At 51.1% G+C, this 14511-nt stretch overlaps 1 protein-coding gene across 3 annotated transcripts in view; it reads left to right on the forward strand.

The window, feature by feature from the left end:
• The window catches only part of RPH3A (rabphilin 3A), a 128438-nt gene that overhangs the window by 25503 nt on the left and 88424 nt on the right, over positions 1-14511 (forward strand). The window contains exon 1 of one of the 3 annotated variants that reach the window (XM_081203044.1): positions 1330-1427. The exons of 1 other annotated variant lie outside the window; for it this stretch is intronic. The gene's annotated coding sequence lies outside the window, so the exon portion shown is untranslated. Of the gene's footprint in view, positions 1-1329; positions 1428-14511 lie in introns of those variants that run through there. One more of the 3 variants, XM_081203042.1, reaches the window with a different exon arrangement.

Raw genomic sequence — 14511 nt, forward strand, 5'->3', positions numbered from 1 at the left:
AACCCATAGTTGCCTTTGACTGGACTTAACCACCCAGGGGTCCTTTAGCTTTTTCACCTTCTGCTAGGGGACATGTAATGCTTCTTCTGGGGTACTTTCTCCATCTGTGGTTCCCTCTGGTCCATTCAGCTCTCCCCTGTGGCTGCTAGACGCCACCAGCATGCGATAGCAGCCACACGGTAGGAGCAGCTTTGACTGGCCGGGCTGCCCACCCTGTCCAAACTTGCCACTTTGGTGCTGCTAATGCAGTGGTTTGACTTGTCTCTAGACCCTCGTACCTATGGGACCGCCTCTCCCGGTATGCCCCATGGAGGACCTTAAGGTCCAGAAATAGCAACACCCTAGAGGTCCTGGGCCCTAAGGAAGTCAGATTACCCTCAACCAGAGCCAGGGCCTTTTCAACAATGGCTCCGGCCTGGTGGAAGGCTCTGTGTCATGAGACCAGGGCCCTGTGGGATCTGATTTCTTTCTGCAGGGCCTGTAAGACAGAGTTGTTCCACCTGGCCTTTGGCTTGGAATCAACTTGATCTCCTTCCCCTCTTTCCTGGCTTTTTTCTGGCCCACGTTGGACCAGTCTGGATAGTTGGCCTTGGTGAAGACTTGATGTTTTCATCCCAAAAAAAGTTTTTGATTTGAGTTCCTACTGAAATGAGGCTGCATTTTAATGTTGTATTTTAATCTTGTTTTTAAGTTGTCTTTCAATCAATTGTTTTTATACCTGGTGTTAGCCATCCTGAGCCCGGTCTTGGCGGGGAATAAATAAAATTTATTATTATTATTATTTATTATTGAGGCAGACAGATGCCAACATTGAGGCGCTTGTAGGAATGGATGGGGTGGAAGTGGGCAGAGGTATTCTGGGGTGGGATTCCAGGCATAAGGGAGAACATAAGAAGAGCCTGCTGGATCAGGCCAGTGCCCCATCTAGTCCAGCATCCTAGCGGCCACCCAGATGCTTGTGCGAAACCAGAAAGCAAGATTTGAACACAAGCCCTTCCTGTGGCTTCCGCAACTGGGATTCAGAAGCACTGTTGCATCCAACTGTGGAAGGCAGAGGCTAGCAGTAGCCATTGATAGACCTCTCCTCTATGCAGGGGGTTGCACGAAAAGGCTGTGATGCCCAATGTTCCCATTGCCTGCAATGATGGCTGGGGTAGGAGTTGGAGCTGCTCTACTTGAGCGACTTGCGATCTACCTGCCGGGGAGCTGCGCTTTGCTTCTCCTCTGCAGCCGTTGCCAATCGCAGGGTTTTCCCCCCTTTTCTTTCTGGGGGTGGGCACGCCTGGCGAATTTGCTCGCCACCCTGCAGATGTCTGCACCAAGCAGGAGGAAATTCACATTGCAGCAGAGGCGGCTCCCTTACGCTCTCTCGGCAACAACGGACTGGAACGGGAACACACTGGATTCCTCGTTCTCAAGAATGGAACGTGAGTTGTGAATGAGCTTTGAAGTGGGGGGAGGAGGAGGAGGAGGAGGAGGAAAGAAGGCTGTGTTTCATTGAAAAGCTCCTGTGCTGTTTTCGTTTAATTTTGCCTCTCCCTTCTGTGAGCAGAGCGCAGCTCCGAGACGCCTTCTGCCGCAGCAGAAGGAAGGCTGGGCAGCCGTTCAGGAATCGCATGAAGTGCCTCAGCTTCTTGGGATCTGCTGTTGCAGTGTAACTGGGGTTTGCCCAGGGTGTGGTTGGCTCCCAGGAAAGAGGGAAAGGACCCCACTCCCACAGGCTCTAGGGCAGGGAGCCTCTTTCGGACGAAGGGCCACATTCCCTGATGGGGAACTTTCCCAGGGGCGCTGGCCGGGCTGGGGCCCAGGCATTTCCTTATACAGTGGACACTTGGTTTGCAAATGTGATCCGTGCGGGAGGCACATTCGCAACCTGCAGCGTCCACAACCTGTGCACGCGCGGGTTGCAATTCGGTGCGTCTGCACATGCGTGAGCGCCGAAACCCGGAAGTAAGCCGTTCCGGTACTTCCGGGTTTCAGCATGTTTGTAACCCGAAAACTCACAACCTGAAGCGTCTGTAACCCGAGGCATGACTCTACAAACCTGCCTGGGTGCTAAGATCCTCGGGTGAGCACCTTCCTTCTGTCCCATCAACATAAGAGGCATGGCTGGTGGTGACACGCGAGAGAGCCTTCTCTGTGGCTGCTCCCAAATCTGGGATTCGCTCCTAGGAGAGGGCAGACCGGCTCCCTCCTTGTTATCCATCTGCCTAAGGCTGAGACCTTTTGTGCTCCGACAGGCCTTTGGAAACTGAGAAGTAGACAGTGCAGACGGCTGGGCTGCTGTCAGGGCAAACTGCACTTTAACCGCTGGCTCTAAATGTACAGTCGTACCTTGGAAGTCGAACGGAATCCATCCAGAAGTCCCTTCGACTTCCAAAACATTTGGAAACCAAAGTGTGGCTTCCGACTGGCTGCAGGAAGTTCCTGCAGCCAATTGGAAGCCGCGGAAGCCCTGTCGGACGTTCGGCTTCCAAAAGAACGTTCACAAACTGGAAGAGTCACTTCCAGGTTTGCAGTGTTCAGGAGCCAAAATGTACGAGTACCAAGTTGTTTGGGATCCAAGGCACGACTGTATTGTGTTTTTATTACATATAGATACATATATATATAAAATAATGCATATTTTGCAATAACGCTTTTAAACTTTGTAAGCCACCTTGAATCCTGGCTTGGGAGAAAGGCAGGATATACCGTATTTTTTGCACCATAACACTCACTTTTTTCCTCCTAGAAAGTAAGGGGAAATGTCTGTGCGTGTTATGGAGGGAATGCCTATGGGTGGCATGCCTACGGATTTTCCTCCTCTAAAAACTACGTGCGTGTTATGGTCGGGTGCGTGTTATAGAGCGAAAAATACGGTAAATACGTAAATGCAAAATAATGACAAACGCCTGCAGTCGGTGGGGCCAGACGCAAGACCCGGTGGAGCATCAGGTACAACTCTTCCCTTTGTGCAGTAAGCTTCCCCTGGGATTTCTCGTGTCTTCCATCTGGGCAAGAGAGAGGCAAAACAGCAGTTCAGGGACACCTTCCAGCCAGGCACAAACACTTGAGGGCAGCCCGTGACAGGGGCAGGGAAGGGGGTGTGGTTTGTGGAAGGCTCGTGGCCCAGGGAGGGACCCAGGGGCCAGAGAACGAGGCCTTGAGGGCCACATTTAGGAGGACTCCATGAACACATCCTTGGACCTTGGGAACAAACTGGAGGTGATGCCAGTCCTTTTGTTGCTGTTGACTTCATGGTGCAGAAGGGAGGGGTTTAACCCCACATTCCAGCCCCTCCTTCTCCCAGATTGCATTGCATTCAGAAGAGGAACATAGGGGTTCTTTAGCTGTGATTCGTTCATTGCAGGGGGTTGGACTGGATGACCCTTAAAGTCCCTTCCAGCTCTTTGAGCAGCACTGGAACAAGAAGACACCCGCTCGCGGCAGCGCTCAGGAAATCAAACTCAAGCGATGCCATGAAATGGTTAGCAAAGCGACCTCTTTCCCTAAAGCAAACACCAACGCAAAGCAGTCGTGAGCATTAATTACAGGGAGTTTCATGGCTGAGTGGGGATTCGAACCCTGATCTCCCGGGCCTTAGTCGGACACTCTAAACACCACACCGCCACTGGCTTGCAACTCCAAGCCTGCCATCTCCTGTGTTTGCAGGAACAGCGCAACAGGGGCACAAAACAGGTCCTGGGGCTCATACTTTATCCTGAGACATTGAACTTGCCTCTAATTTGGGCAACATAATTCATTTCCCTCTGAAACATTTACCTATGGGCAGATCCGCACCATAAATTCAACTGGAAGCTGGAAGCTGTAGCTCAAAGAGCTAACAATTCCCAGCACCCATAGCAAACTACAGTTCCCAGGATTCTTTGGGGGTAGTCATGTGCTTTAAATGCGCGTTGAACATGCTTTGAATGCATGCCTAGTGTCTTCCAGAGGGCCAGTTGATTGTGGCGAAAATGGTTTTCTCCCTCTCTCATAGCACTTGAATTCAGCAGTAAAGCTGAATATTGGAAGATAAAATGAAGTCCTTCATGCAGTAATAATAATAATAATAATAATAATAATAATAATAATAATAATAATAATAATATTATTTATATCCTGCCCATCTGGCTGGGTTTCCCCAGCAACTCCGGGAGGCTCCCAATAGAATATTAAAAACACGGTAAAAAAGTCAAACATTAAAAACTTCCATAAACTGGGTTGCCTTCAGATGTCTTCTGAAAGTCAGATAGTTGCTTATTTTCCTGACATCTGAGGGGAGGGCGTTCTACAAGGCAGGCGCCACTACTGAGAAGGCCCTCTGCCCGTTTCCCTGTAACCTCACTTCTCACAGTGAGGGAACCGCCAGAAGGCCCTCGGCGCTGGACCTCAGTGTCTGGGCAGAACGATGGGGGTGGAGATGCTCCTTCAGGTATATAGGACCGAGGCCGTTTAGGGCTTTAAAGGTCAGCACCAACACTTTGAATTGTGCTCGGAAACATACTGGCAGCCAATGAAGGTCTTTCAAGACCAGTGTTATGTGGTCTTGGCGGTCACTCCCAGTCCCCGGTCTAGTTGCTGCATTCTGGCTTAGTTGTAGTTTCCGGGTCACCTTCAAAGGTAGCCCCACGTAGAGCACATTGCAGTAGTCCAAGCTATTGATGGCTGCTAGCCAGGATCTCTCTGCTCTGCCTTCTTGTTCAGAGGCAGGAATGCTTCTGAAAACCATTTCCTGTAATCCACTGGAAGGGAGACTGCTTTTGTGCTTTGGTCTTGCTTCTGAGTTTCCCACGGACATCCCATGAGCCAGTGTGGTGTAGTGGTTAAGAGCGGTGGACTCGTAATCTGGTGAACTGGGTTCGCGTCCCCGCTCCTCCACATGCAGCTGCTGGGTGACCTTGGGCCAGTCACACTTCTCCGAAGTCTCTCTGCCCCACTCACCTCACAGAGTGTTTGTTGTGGGGGAGGAAGGGAAAGGAGAATGTTAGCTGCTTTGAGACTCCTTTGGGTAGTGATAAAGCGGGATATCAAATCCAAACATTGTCTCTTCTGATATTCTTTGCCAGGTGACAGGTGCCCATCAGCCTGTGCTGGTTAGGGCTGATGGGAGTTGTAATTCAAAACATCTGGAGGGTACCAGGTTGACAAAGATTGGACGAGGTGGGCCATTGGCAAGCAAGCTCTTTGGGCATATCTTATCTATTTCTGCTCACCTCTACAGCAGCGGCTTTGCAAGGGCAGATGCCTAGGCAGAACGGTGTGGAGCAGTCGAAAGGAGCATGTGCAGGGTGCCTTCTTTGGGTACTGAGCAATCATGGCAAGCCAACGCCCAGTTGAGAATATGGGAGAAGACAATTGCACCCCAGGTCCTGCCGTGCTGTTGATCTGCTTTTATTGACGGCTGTTTCCATTTTGGCGTTGTGTTCTCAGCAAATGCCTCCCTGCGCCGCTGCCCTTGCTGCCAAGGGGGTCTTTGTTGAGCATGGTTTTAATTGGGATGCGCGGCTCTGATAGAGGAGCTGGAGCATCATTAAAAGCGAGATGCCGTGTGCTGATAGGCCTCGAAACCTCTGTGCTCTCTGAAATACATTTTTTGCTTAGATGGATGCACCAGACAACGGCTTATTAAATTGCTAATTGGGAGCTGTGGGGCATCTTTGAGAGCCAATTTGAGATACCTCCTGTGCCTGGAATAGATGGTGACTAAGAATTAGGGTGTGAGGAGGAGGAGGAGGAGGAAGGGGGGCTGTTTATGAAGGAGGGCCTCCCCCACCCTTTTGAGAAGAGTGTTGGCACTGGCAAAATCTGCAGGTTGTTCCCAGCTCCTGGGAAAATGCTGGGCAGAGATTGATAGCAAAGCAGTCAGAGGATTTGGGTTTGATGCCTGCATGCCCAGCTCATACTGGAGGAAGAGCAGCGGATGCTCATTTTTCTTCTGCAGTCTTTGAGCAGTGGCGTAGCATCCGTTGCTGGTGCCCGGGGCATCTGTGTGTGTGTTTGCACACTGGGCCGGGGAGGGGGGTCATTTGTGCGCTGGATGGGGCAGGGCGCCAGCCCAGCCCTCTCTGCCACTGCCACTGAAGTGACCCCCACCCCCACTGGAGCAAAGTGGGGCTGTGCTGAGCCCCCCCTGCGACGCAGCCCTTGGCGGGCGGAGAGGAGCACCGGGCCAGGCTGCGCTGGGGCCACCTGCATGGGGGCACCTGGCTCAGCCCCCTCAAAAATTGTGTGCCTGGGACCACAGCTCCCATGGTACCCCCCATGCTACACCCCTTTCTTTGAGTCTTTCCTCCCTTTGGGGAAGTAGAGAACTGCTTTGTTTTGTTTTTGCAGAAATTCCAGTTACCCAAATGGGTTGGCTCTGGGCATAGGCGCCGGCTCCTGAAGCTGAGGCATTTCATTCCACACAACCTTTCTTTGGGGGGAGGGGGCCAGGTCCCCTCAATGTTCAGAGGGCATTCAACTCTGCGCCCTGGCTCTTCACGATGTCGTGTGCGTGACATCAGGCTGTCTTGTTGGGTCCCCTCAAGCATCTTGAGAAGCTGGCGCCTCTGACTCTGGGGTTAGGAACGTAAGGAGAGCCTGTAGGATCGGGTCCAGCCCAGTGTTCGAAACTCCCATTGTTCTAGGTGCATTTTGCGACTGGGAATTTCATTAGGGCAAGCAGTTTCTGAGCTCTGGACACAGTATTGCCCTTAAGATTTCAGATTAAAACTGCAGAGTGGAAGGAAAGGAGGACCTTTTTCTGCTTCCCCACTTCCAGCTACTCTCTGAAGACTGGAGAAGAGACCCTCTTAAGAATATTATGGGGGGCGAGCAGGGGAAGGTCTAGACCAGAGGTCCCCAAACTAAGGCCCGTGGGCCGGATAAGGCCCGCAGGACTCATTTATCCGGCCCGCGGCGACCACCGCTACCTGCTCTTACCGGCGCAGCGCTGCACGGCTGCCCACTTCCAGGTCAGAGGAGCACTGGAAATAGCTTGTGCGCATGTGTTATTTGCGCATGCACAAGCGTTATTTCCGGTGCACATCCGGGTCGGAAGAGGCCGTGCACATGCACACAAGCTATTTCTGGTGCTCCTCCGACCTGGAAGTGCGCCGGAAACAGCGTGTGCGCATGCGTATGGGCACGTGCTCTCCCGCCCTCTGGCCCGCCGCGTGATCGGCGCTGGAGACACTGGCCCGAGGCGCGGTAAGTTTGCTGACCCCTGGACTAGACCATATGAAAAAGGAACATAATATTTTAGCTGCAGTTCATTCATTTTCAGCTTTGTATTCTTGTTATAAAAAAAGTGCGTAGACATTCAATTGTTGTGCTCGTAACCCAGGTTTAAGGTGCCATTTAGCTCCTAGCTTTCGTATCTCAGTTTCTACCACTGGTCCAGCATTCTGTTCTCAGATCCTGTTCCCACAAGCAGAAGCCGAGCAAAAGAGCCCTCTCTGTGGTTTCCAGCAACTGCTGTTCAGAAGCACTGCTGCCTCCCACTGTGGTGGCAAAACTGAGCCATCCTGGCTGGTAGCCATTGGGCAGCAGATCTCTCCTTCTTGCCCTTGCTGTTGGGACTGTCCCCAAGTCATGACCTTCAGTGACCCTGCTCCATGCCTTCTTCGGAGGCCTTTGCATGCCTGGAATGTACTTATGAATGGCTGATAATGCCCCTTGTTGCCCTGGCGTAGGTAGGCAGGTCTCTCGGTGCAGAAGCTTTTGCATGGCTGTGATGTTGCCGCCTTAAAAAGGTAAGAGTCACATCCATTGCCTAACCCCTCTCCTTTGCCTTTGGCTCTATCCACCATGAGCGCCTGGTCCCCACAAGGGAGTGGGTGGTGGTGTGGTCTAAACCACTGAGCCCCTTGGGCTTGCTGGTCGGAAAGTTGGCAGTTCGAATCTGCGTGATGGGGTGAGCTCCCGTTGCTCGGTCCCAGCTTCTGCCAGCCTAGCAGTTTGAAAGCAATCCAGTGCAAGTAGATGAATAGGTACCACTCCGGCGGGAAGGTAAACAACAACAACAACAATTTATTATTTATACCCCACCCATCTGACTGGTTCTCCCCAGCCACTCTGGGTGGCTTCCGACTGAATATTAAAAACAATACAGCATCGGACATTAAAAACTTCCCTAAACAGGGCTGCCTTCAGTTGTCTTTTAAAAGTAAAATAGTTGTTTATTGCCTTGACATCTGCTGGGAGGGCGTTCCACAGGGCAGGCGCCACTGCCAAGAAGGCCCTCTGCCTGGTTCCCTGTAACCTCACTTCTCACAGTGAGGGAGCCGCCAGAAGTCCCTTGGTGCTGGACCTCAGTGTCCGGGCAGAACGATGGGGGTGGAGACGGTCCTTTAGGTATACTGGACCGAGGCAGTTTAGGGCTTTAAAGGTCAGCCGCAACACTTTGAATTGTGCTCGGAAATGTACTGGGAGCCAATGAAATGGTGTTTCTGTGTGCTCTGGCTTCCGACACTGTGTTCCGTTGCGCCAGAAGTGGTTTAGTCATGCTGGCCACCTGACCTGGAAAGCTGTCGGTGGACAAACACCGGCTCCCTCAGCCTGAAAGTGAGATGAGCGCCGCAACCCTACAGCCACCTTTGACTGGACTTTTGTGCAAGACTCCTTTACCTTTACCTTTTTATCCCACAAGGAAATGTAGTCCTTAGGCTGAAAATATTGCCCCACTCTTGGGAGAGTTGGACCATGGAGTTTGCCTGCAACCACCTCTCCCCCGAAGACCATCTATCTGCTGACCTGAACTCATCCTGCTATGCCCATAAGGTCATAACAGGTGTGGACATTACCTTTCCGGCGTTAATAGCTGACAGTGGGGAGAGGGGATTCAATGGGGGCTGGGGGCTCCTGCAAACCCTCTCCCAGTTGGGTTCAGGAGGCTGCAGTTAAGGCGTTCAGCTCTTTTAAACATAGCCAGTGAAGAATAATAAAGGTAAAGGTACCCCCTGACTGTTAGGTCCAGTCGTGGATGACTCTGGGGTTGCAGTGCTCATCTCGCTTTACTGGCCGAGGGAGCCGGCGTTTGCCCGCAGGCAGCTTCCGGGTCATGTGGCCAGCATGACTAAGCTGCTTCTGGCGAACCAGAGCAGTGCATGGAAATGCCGTTTACCTTCCCGCCAGAGTGGTACCTATTTATCTACTTGCACTTGATGTGCTTCCAAACTGCTAGGTTGAACGGAGCTGGGACCAAACAATGGGAGTTCACCCCGTCGCGGGGATTCGAACTGCGACCTTCTGATCTGCAAGCCCTCGGCTCAGTGATTTAGACCACAGCGCCACCTTGAAGAATAATAGAACTGTAGAACTGAAAGCTACTCCGGGGGTCATCTAGTCCAACCCCCTGCAATGCAGATGCTTCTGTGTTTTTGCAGGTGGGTGGCAAGGAGCCAGCCTGGCAGATCGCTTTGTGCGGAGCTGAAGTTGCTTTAAAAGCCCAGCGCTGCCCATCTGGGTGCCTACCTGCTCCTCAGCTTGCATATTTTCTCATAAACCGATTATATAACAATCTCGTGAACCAGAAGTTCCCAACACCCAGCATCCCTGAGAGTCCACCAGCATCTGGAGGGTCGCCCAGCCCTGTGCCCCTCTCCTCGCGGGGAAATGGGCCCCGAAAAAAGCCGACCACCTTTCCTGCCCCTCTGTGCACCTTCTTGGCACGTGCAAAGGGAGAGGCTCTGCGGATCTCTCCCTCTTGCTTTTATTCTCCTCTTGCCATGTCCTCTTTGGTCGTTCCCCCTTCTTTTCCTGAATGAAGATTGATTGCGTTCAGGCTTCCTCAACGTGGGGAAGAAAAGAAAGCCAAGCAGTCCCTCAGTCTTGGCTTTACCCGCCGGAGTTGCATCAGCCAGCCTGTTCAATATTTAAGAAAGCTGCATTGCAGAGCTGGGAAAGGGATGGAAACAAGCCGGTCGCCGGGTTGCTCCCACTCTGGAAATGCCGTGCCCGGGAACTGCACCTGAAGCACCCCTTGCGCCTCTCCTTTTCACCCCTGCCCAAGTTCCAGGTTTTCCTACGGGACCAGTCTGCTTCAGGGTGTGCTAAGGGTCTGGGTGCTGTTCAGCTCTCGGTAAGGCGAAATGGAAAAGCGACTCCCATTTCAAGCTCATGTAGCCTTCTAGCTCCTGGCTCTGATGTTCGGGACACGGGTGGCGCTGTGGGTTAAACCACAGAGCCTAGGACTTGCCATCAGAAAGTTGGTGGTTCGAATCCCCGCGACGGGGTGAGCTCCCGTTGCTCAGTTCCAGCTCCTGCCAGCCTAGCAGTTCGAAAGCACATCAAAGTGCAAGTAGATAAATAGGTACCGCTCCGGCGGGAAGGTAAATGGCGTTTCCGTGCGCTGCTCTGGTTCGCCAGGAGCGGCTTAGTCATGCTGGACACATGGTCCAGAAGCTGTACACCGGCTCCCTCGGCCAGTAAAGCGAGATGAGCGCCACAACCCCAGAGTCTGCCGCGACTGGACCTCATGGTCAGGGGTCCCTTTACCTGATGTTCTGCCTCTATGGTCAGAGGCAGCAATGCTTCTGAATGCCAGTAGAGGGGGGTCTTGCGCTTGTTTCCCTTTGGGGCATCTGGTTGGTCAATATGAGACTATGCCGGATTGGCTGGGCCATTGGCTTGATCCAGCAGGCTCTTCCTAATGCTCTTTGCAGGCTTCCATCAGCCTGTACTGGCTAGCGCTGATGGGCGTTGTAGTCAAAACATCTGGAAGACACCAGGTTGGCAAGCTTATGATATCTATTTATTGCATTTCCTTCCCACCTTTTCACCCAAGGAGCTCAAGATGACTTGCATAGTCCTCCCCCTCCTCATTTAGTCCCCACAACAACCCTGTGAGGCGGGTTGGGCTGAGAGGCAGTGGCTGGTCACCCCCCAGTGAGCTTCATGGCCGAGTGGGCATTCGAACCCTGGTCTCTCCAGGCCCTAGGCGGACCCTCTAACCACTACACCACACTGCCTCCCAGCTGAACTGGGAAAGCCTTCACTCTGTTCACAGTGACATGCCAAATGTCTGATGGACATTTGGCATGTCACTGTGAACAGAGTGAAGGCTTTCCCAGTTCAGCTGTTTAAGCTGGAGATGCCAGGGCTGGAACGTGGGGGCTTCTACATGCAAGGCAGACATCCTGAGCAGTAGACCCTCCCCAGAGTTAACTGCTGTGGAAGCTGTCCCTCTCTTTTGTCTTGTGGGAATGCTGCTGGTGTTGGCATTCTCCCAACCAGGTTAAGCTCCCTCTTGGAGTCTTAAGCAGTTGGGTCTCTCAGCGGAGGGTAGTTAAATCACCACCACCAACATCATCAGTATACAGTCGTACCTTGGTTCTGGAATGCCTTGCGACTTGAACATTTTGGTTCCCGAACTCTGCAAACACAGAAGCAACTGTTCTGGTTTGCGAACGTTTTTTGGAAGCCGAACGTCCGACGCGGCTTCTGCGGCTTCCGATTGAGTGCAGGAAGCTCCTGCAGCCAATCGGAAGCCGCGCCTAAGTTTTCGAACCGTTATGGGCATCGAAAGAACTTCTGGAATGGACTCCATTTGAGAACCAAGGTACAGGCTTCTCTCTTCTGCCTTGGTCAGACCACACCAGGGGTCCTGTGTCCAGTTCTGGGGACCGCAATTTAAGAAAGATGTTGACAAGCTGGAAGGTGTGCAGACGAGTGAGATGATAAAGGGTCTGGAAAGCAAGCCTTGTGAGAAACAGTTGAGGGAGGTGGTTATGCTTAGTCTGGAAAAGGGGACTGAGAGGAGATTACAATCTCCAAATATCTCAAGGGCTGTCATGGAGGATGGAGTAAGCTTGTTTTCTCCTATTCTGGAGGCTAGGACCTGAACCAATGGATTAAGATTACAAGAAAGGAGTTTCTGACTAGACATTAGGAAGATGTTTCTGAAAATAAGAGATGTCTGACAGTGGAACAGACTCCTTCAAAGGGTGATGGACTCTCTTTCATTGGAGGTGTCTAAAGAAAGTTTGGAGGGCCATCTACCTTAGATTCCTTAGTTGCAATTCCTGCATCGCAGGGGGTTGGACTAGATGACCCTTGGGGTCTCTTCCAGCTATTTTGTTGTTGTTTAGTCATTTAGTCATGTCCGACTCTTCGTGACCACATGGACCAGAGCACGCCAGGCACTCCTGTCTTCTACTGCCTCCCACAGTTTGGTCAAACTCATCCTGGTAGCTTCGAGAACACTGTCCAACCACCTCGTCCTCCGTCGTCCCCTTCTCCTTGTGCCCTCCATCTTTTCCAACATCAGGGTCTTTTCCAGGGAGTCTTCTCTTCTCATGAGGTGGCCAAAGTATTGGAGCCTCAGCTTCAGGATCTGTCCTTCCAGTGAGCACTCAGAGCTGATTTCCTTCAGAATGGATAGGTCTGATCTTGCAGTCCATGGGGCTCTGAAGAGTCTCCTCCAGCACCATAATTCAAAAGCATCAGTTCTTCGGCGATCAGCCTTCTTTATGGTCCAGCTATACAATTCTACATTTACATTTATGTGACTATTATCCATAAGCCATTTTAACATTGCTTTGGATTCTGCTTTGGCTATTAGCCACCATCACTTGGTCCCTCTCACAGTGTCTGTCTGCCCCATTTCTTGTTTACATCAACCTGCAGCCATTGCTGCCTTATGGAAGAGTTTGGAGCCCAAGTCCTTGACGCTGGTCAGAAAGGCTGAAGCAAGATGTAGGGCTGTTCCCTACAGAGCTGGCATCACTCAGAGATGCTGCCTTCCTTCCTTGTTCACATCTGTTCTCTGAAGATGCAGGAAGCAAACTGGAGCCTTCCCCCTCCCCCCACTCTGGGGATTTGAGGAACGGAGAAAACAAAAGGAAAACAGCATTTCCTCTTTGATCATGTTTTTCACATGCCTGAAACGAGATACTTGGCGAAATCTTGGCAGCTTTTCCTTTTAATGATCCATGTGTGAGGATGTCTCCTGCTGCTGTTTGATGGAGAGGGTATTAATGGTGTTTCTGCTATTCCGTGGGGCAAAGTACAAAAGTTGTTTGATGGGTGAGAATGTCACAAAGTGAACTGGGCTTTCCCCCCAAAGCTACTTTCCTTTAAAAAAAAATATTTATTACATTTTTCAGATACAAACTCAAAAATATACACAAAGTACAAAAAAGAAACAAGAAAAAGAAGAAAAAAGAAGAAAGAAGATGAAAAAAGAAAACACCGACTTTCCAAAACTTTTTCATACAACTAACTGGACTTCCCCGCGTCCTCCTCACCCTGCATTCTTTTCAATAAAAATATCAGCAAATTATTACCTTGTTTCATATCTTATTTTGTACCTTTCAAATATTATGTTTTTAACCTTAAAATACTTTTTATCAATTACTTATACCCCCCCCCCCAAAGCTACTTTGCAAGGTAATTAAAACTATCCTCACCTGGCAGGGAAGGAAGGCAGGTTTGGTTGAGGTTTGAAGTGTGCACCGCCCCCTTTCACAGTAGAAGCTGTTCACCCCCCCCCCCAATTAATCAAGCTTGATTATGTCTTCACAGATCCCTTAAGTTTTTAGAGTTCAGGGCTCTGCTGTGCCGGCCTTGTGGCTTGCTTCTGCACCCCATGTACACAACACCTGTTCACCCCATGCACTTCCAATGACAAAACTGTTATAGGTTTGCGGGGTCAGTCTGGATGATGTCCCGGGTCCCTTCCAAGCCTGTAAGCCAGCATCCAGTGATGTTAAAAATCTAGAGACTGCAGAAGCAGTCCAATCTGGCTTTGGCCGACCAGGTAAATACTGCTACTTACCAAAGAGGTTGCTCTGTTGCCATGGCCTTCTGGCGGTTCCCTCACTGTGAGAAGCAAAGCTACAGGGAACCAGGCAGAGGGCCTTCTTGGTAGTGGCGCCCTCCCTGTGGAACACTCTCCCAGCAGATGTCAAAGAGAACAACAACTACCAGACTTTTAGAAGACATCTGAAGGCAGCCCTCTTTAGGGAAGCTTTTAATGTTTGATGCATTACTGCATTTTAATATTTTGTTGAAAGCTGCCTAGAGTGGCTGGGGAAGCCCAGCCAGATGGGCGGGGTATAAATAATAAATTATTATTATTATTATTGAGATAAATGGGTGGGTCTTTTCCAAACTCACCTCCCTGGATCTTGAGATGGAGAACAACTGGCACAATGGTAAGAGGGCTTTGTATGTGAGACTTGTGTGCGTGAGTTTTTGGCTAGTGCTGGAAGCTGAGAAGGCAGAGGCCTGAGCCTGTTTTGCTCTGTGATGGACTCAAGGGATGTGAATTCAGGCTTCCCTGGACCCCTGATATCTTAAGGGCTGTCACAATGAAGAGGGAGCAAGCTTGTTTTCTCCTGCTCTGGAGGGCAGGACTCGAACCAAGGGCTTCAAGTTAAAAGAAAGGAGATTCCAGCTATACATACAGAAAAACCTTCTGACAGTCAGAGCTGTTTGACAGTGGAGCAGTCCCCCTCAGGGGGACTCTCCTTCCTTGGAGGTTTTTAAAAGCAGAGGTTGGACGGCCGTCTGCCATGGACGCTTTAGCTGAGATTCCTCCAT

Source organism: Podarcis bocagei, assembly GCF_964188305.1.
Source record: "Podarcis bocagei genome assembly, chromosome: 7".
NCBI classification, from domain to species: domain Eukaryota; kingdom Metazoa; phylum Chordata; class Lepidosauria; order Squamata; family Lacertidae; genus Podarcis; species Podarcis bocagei.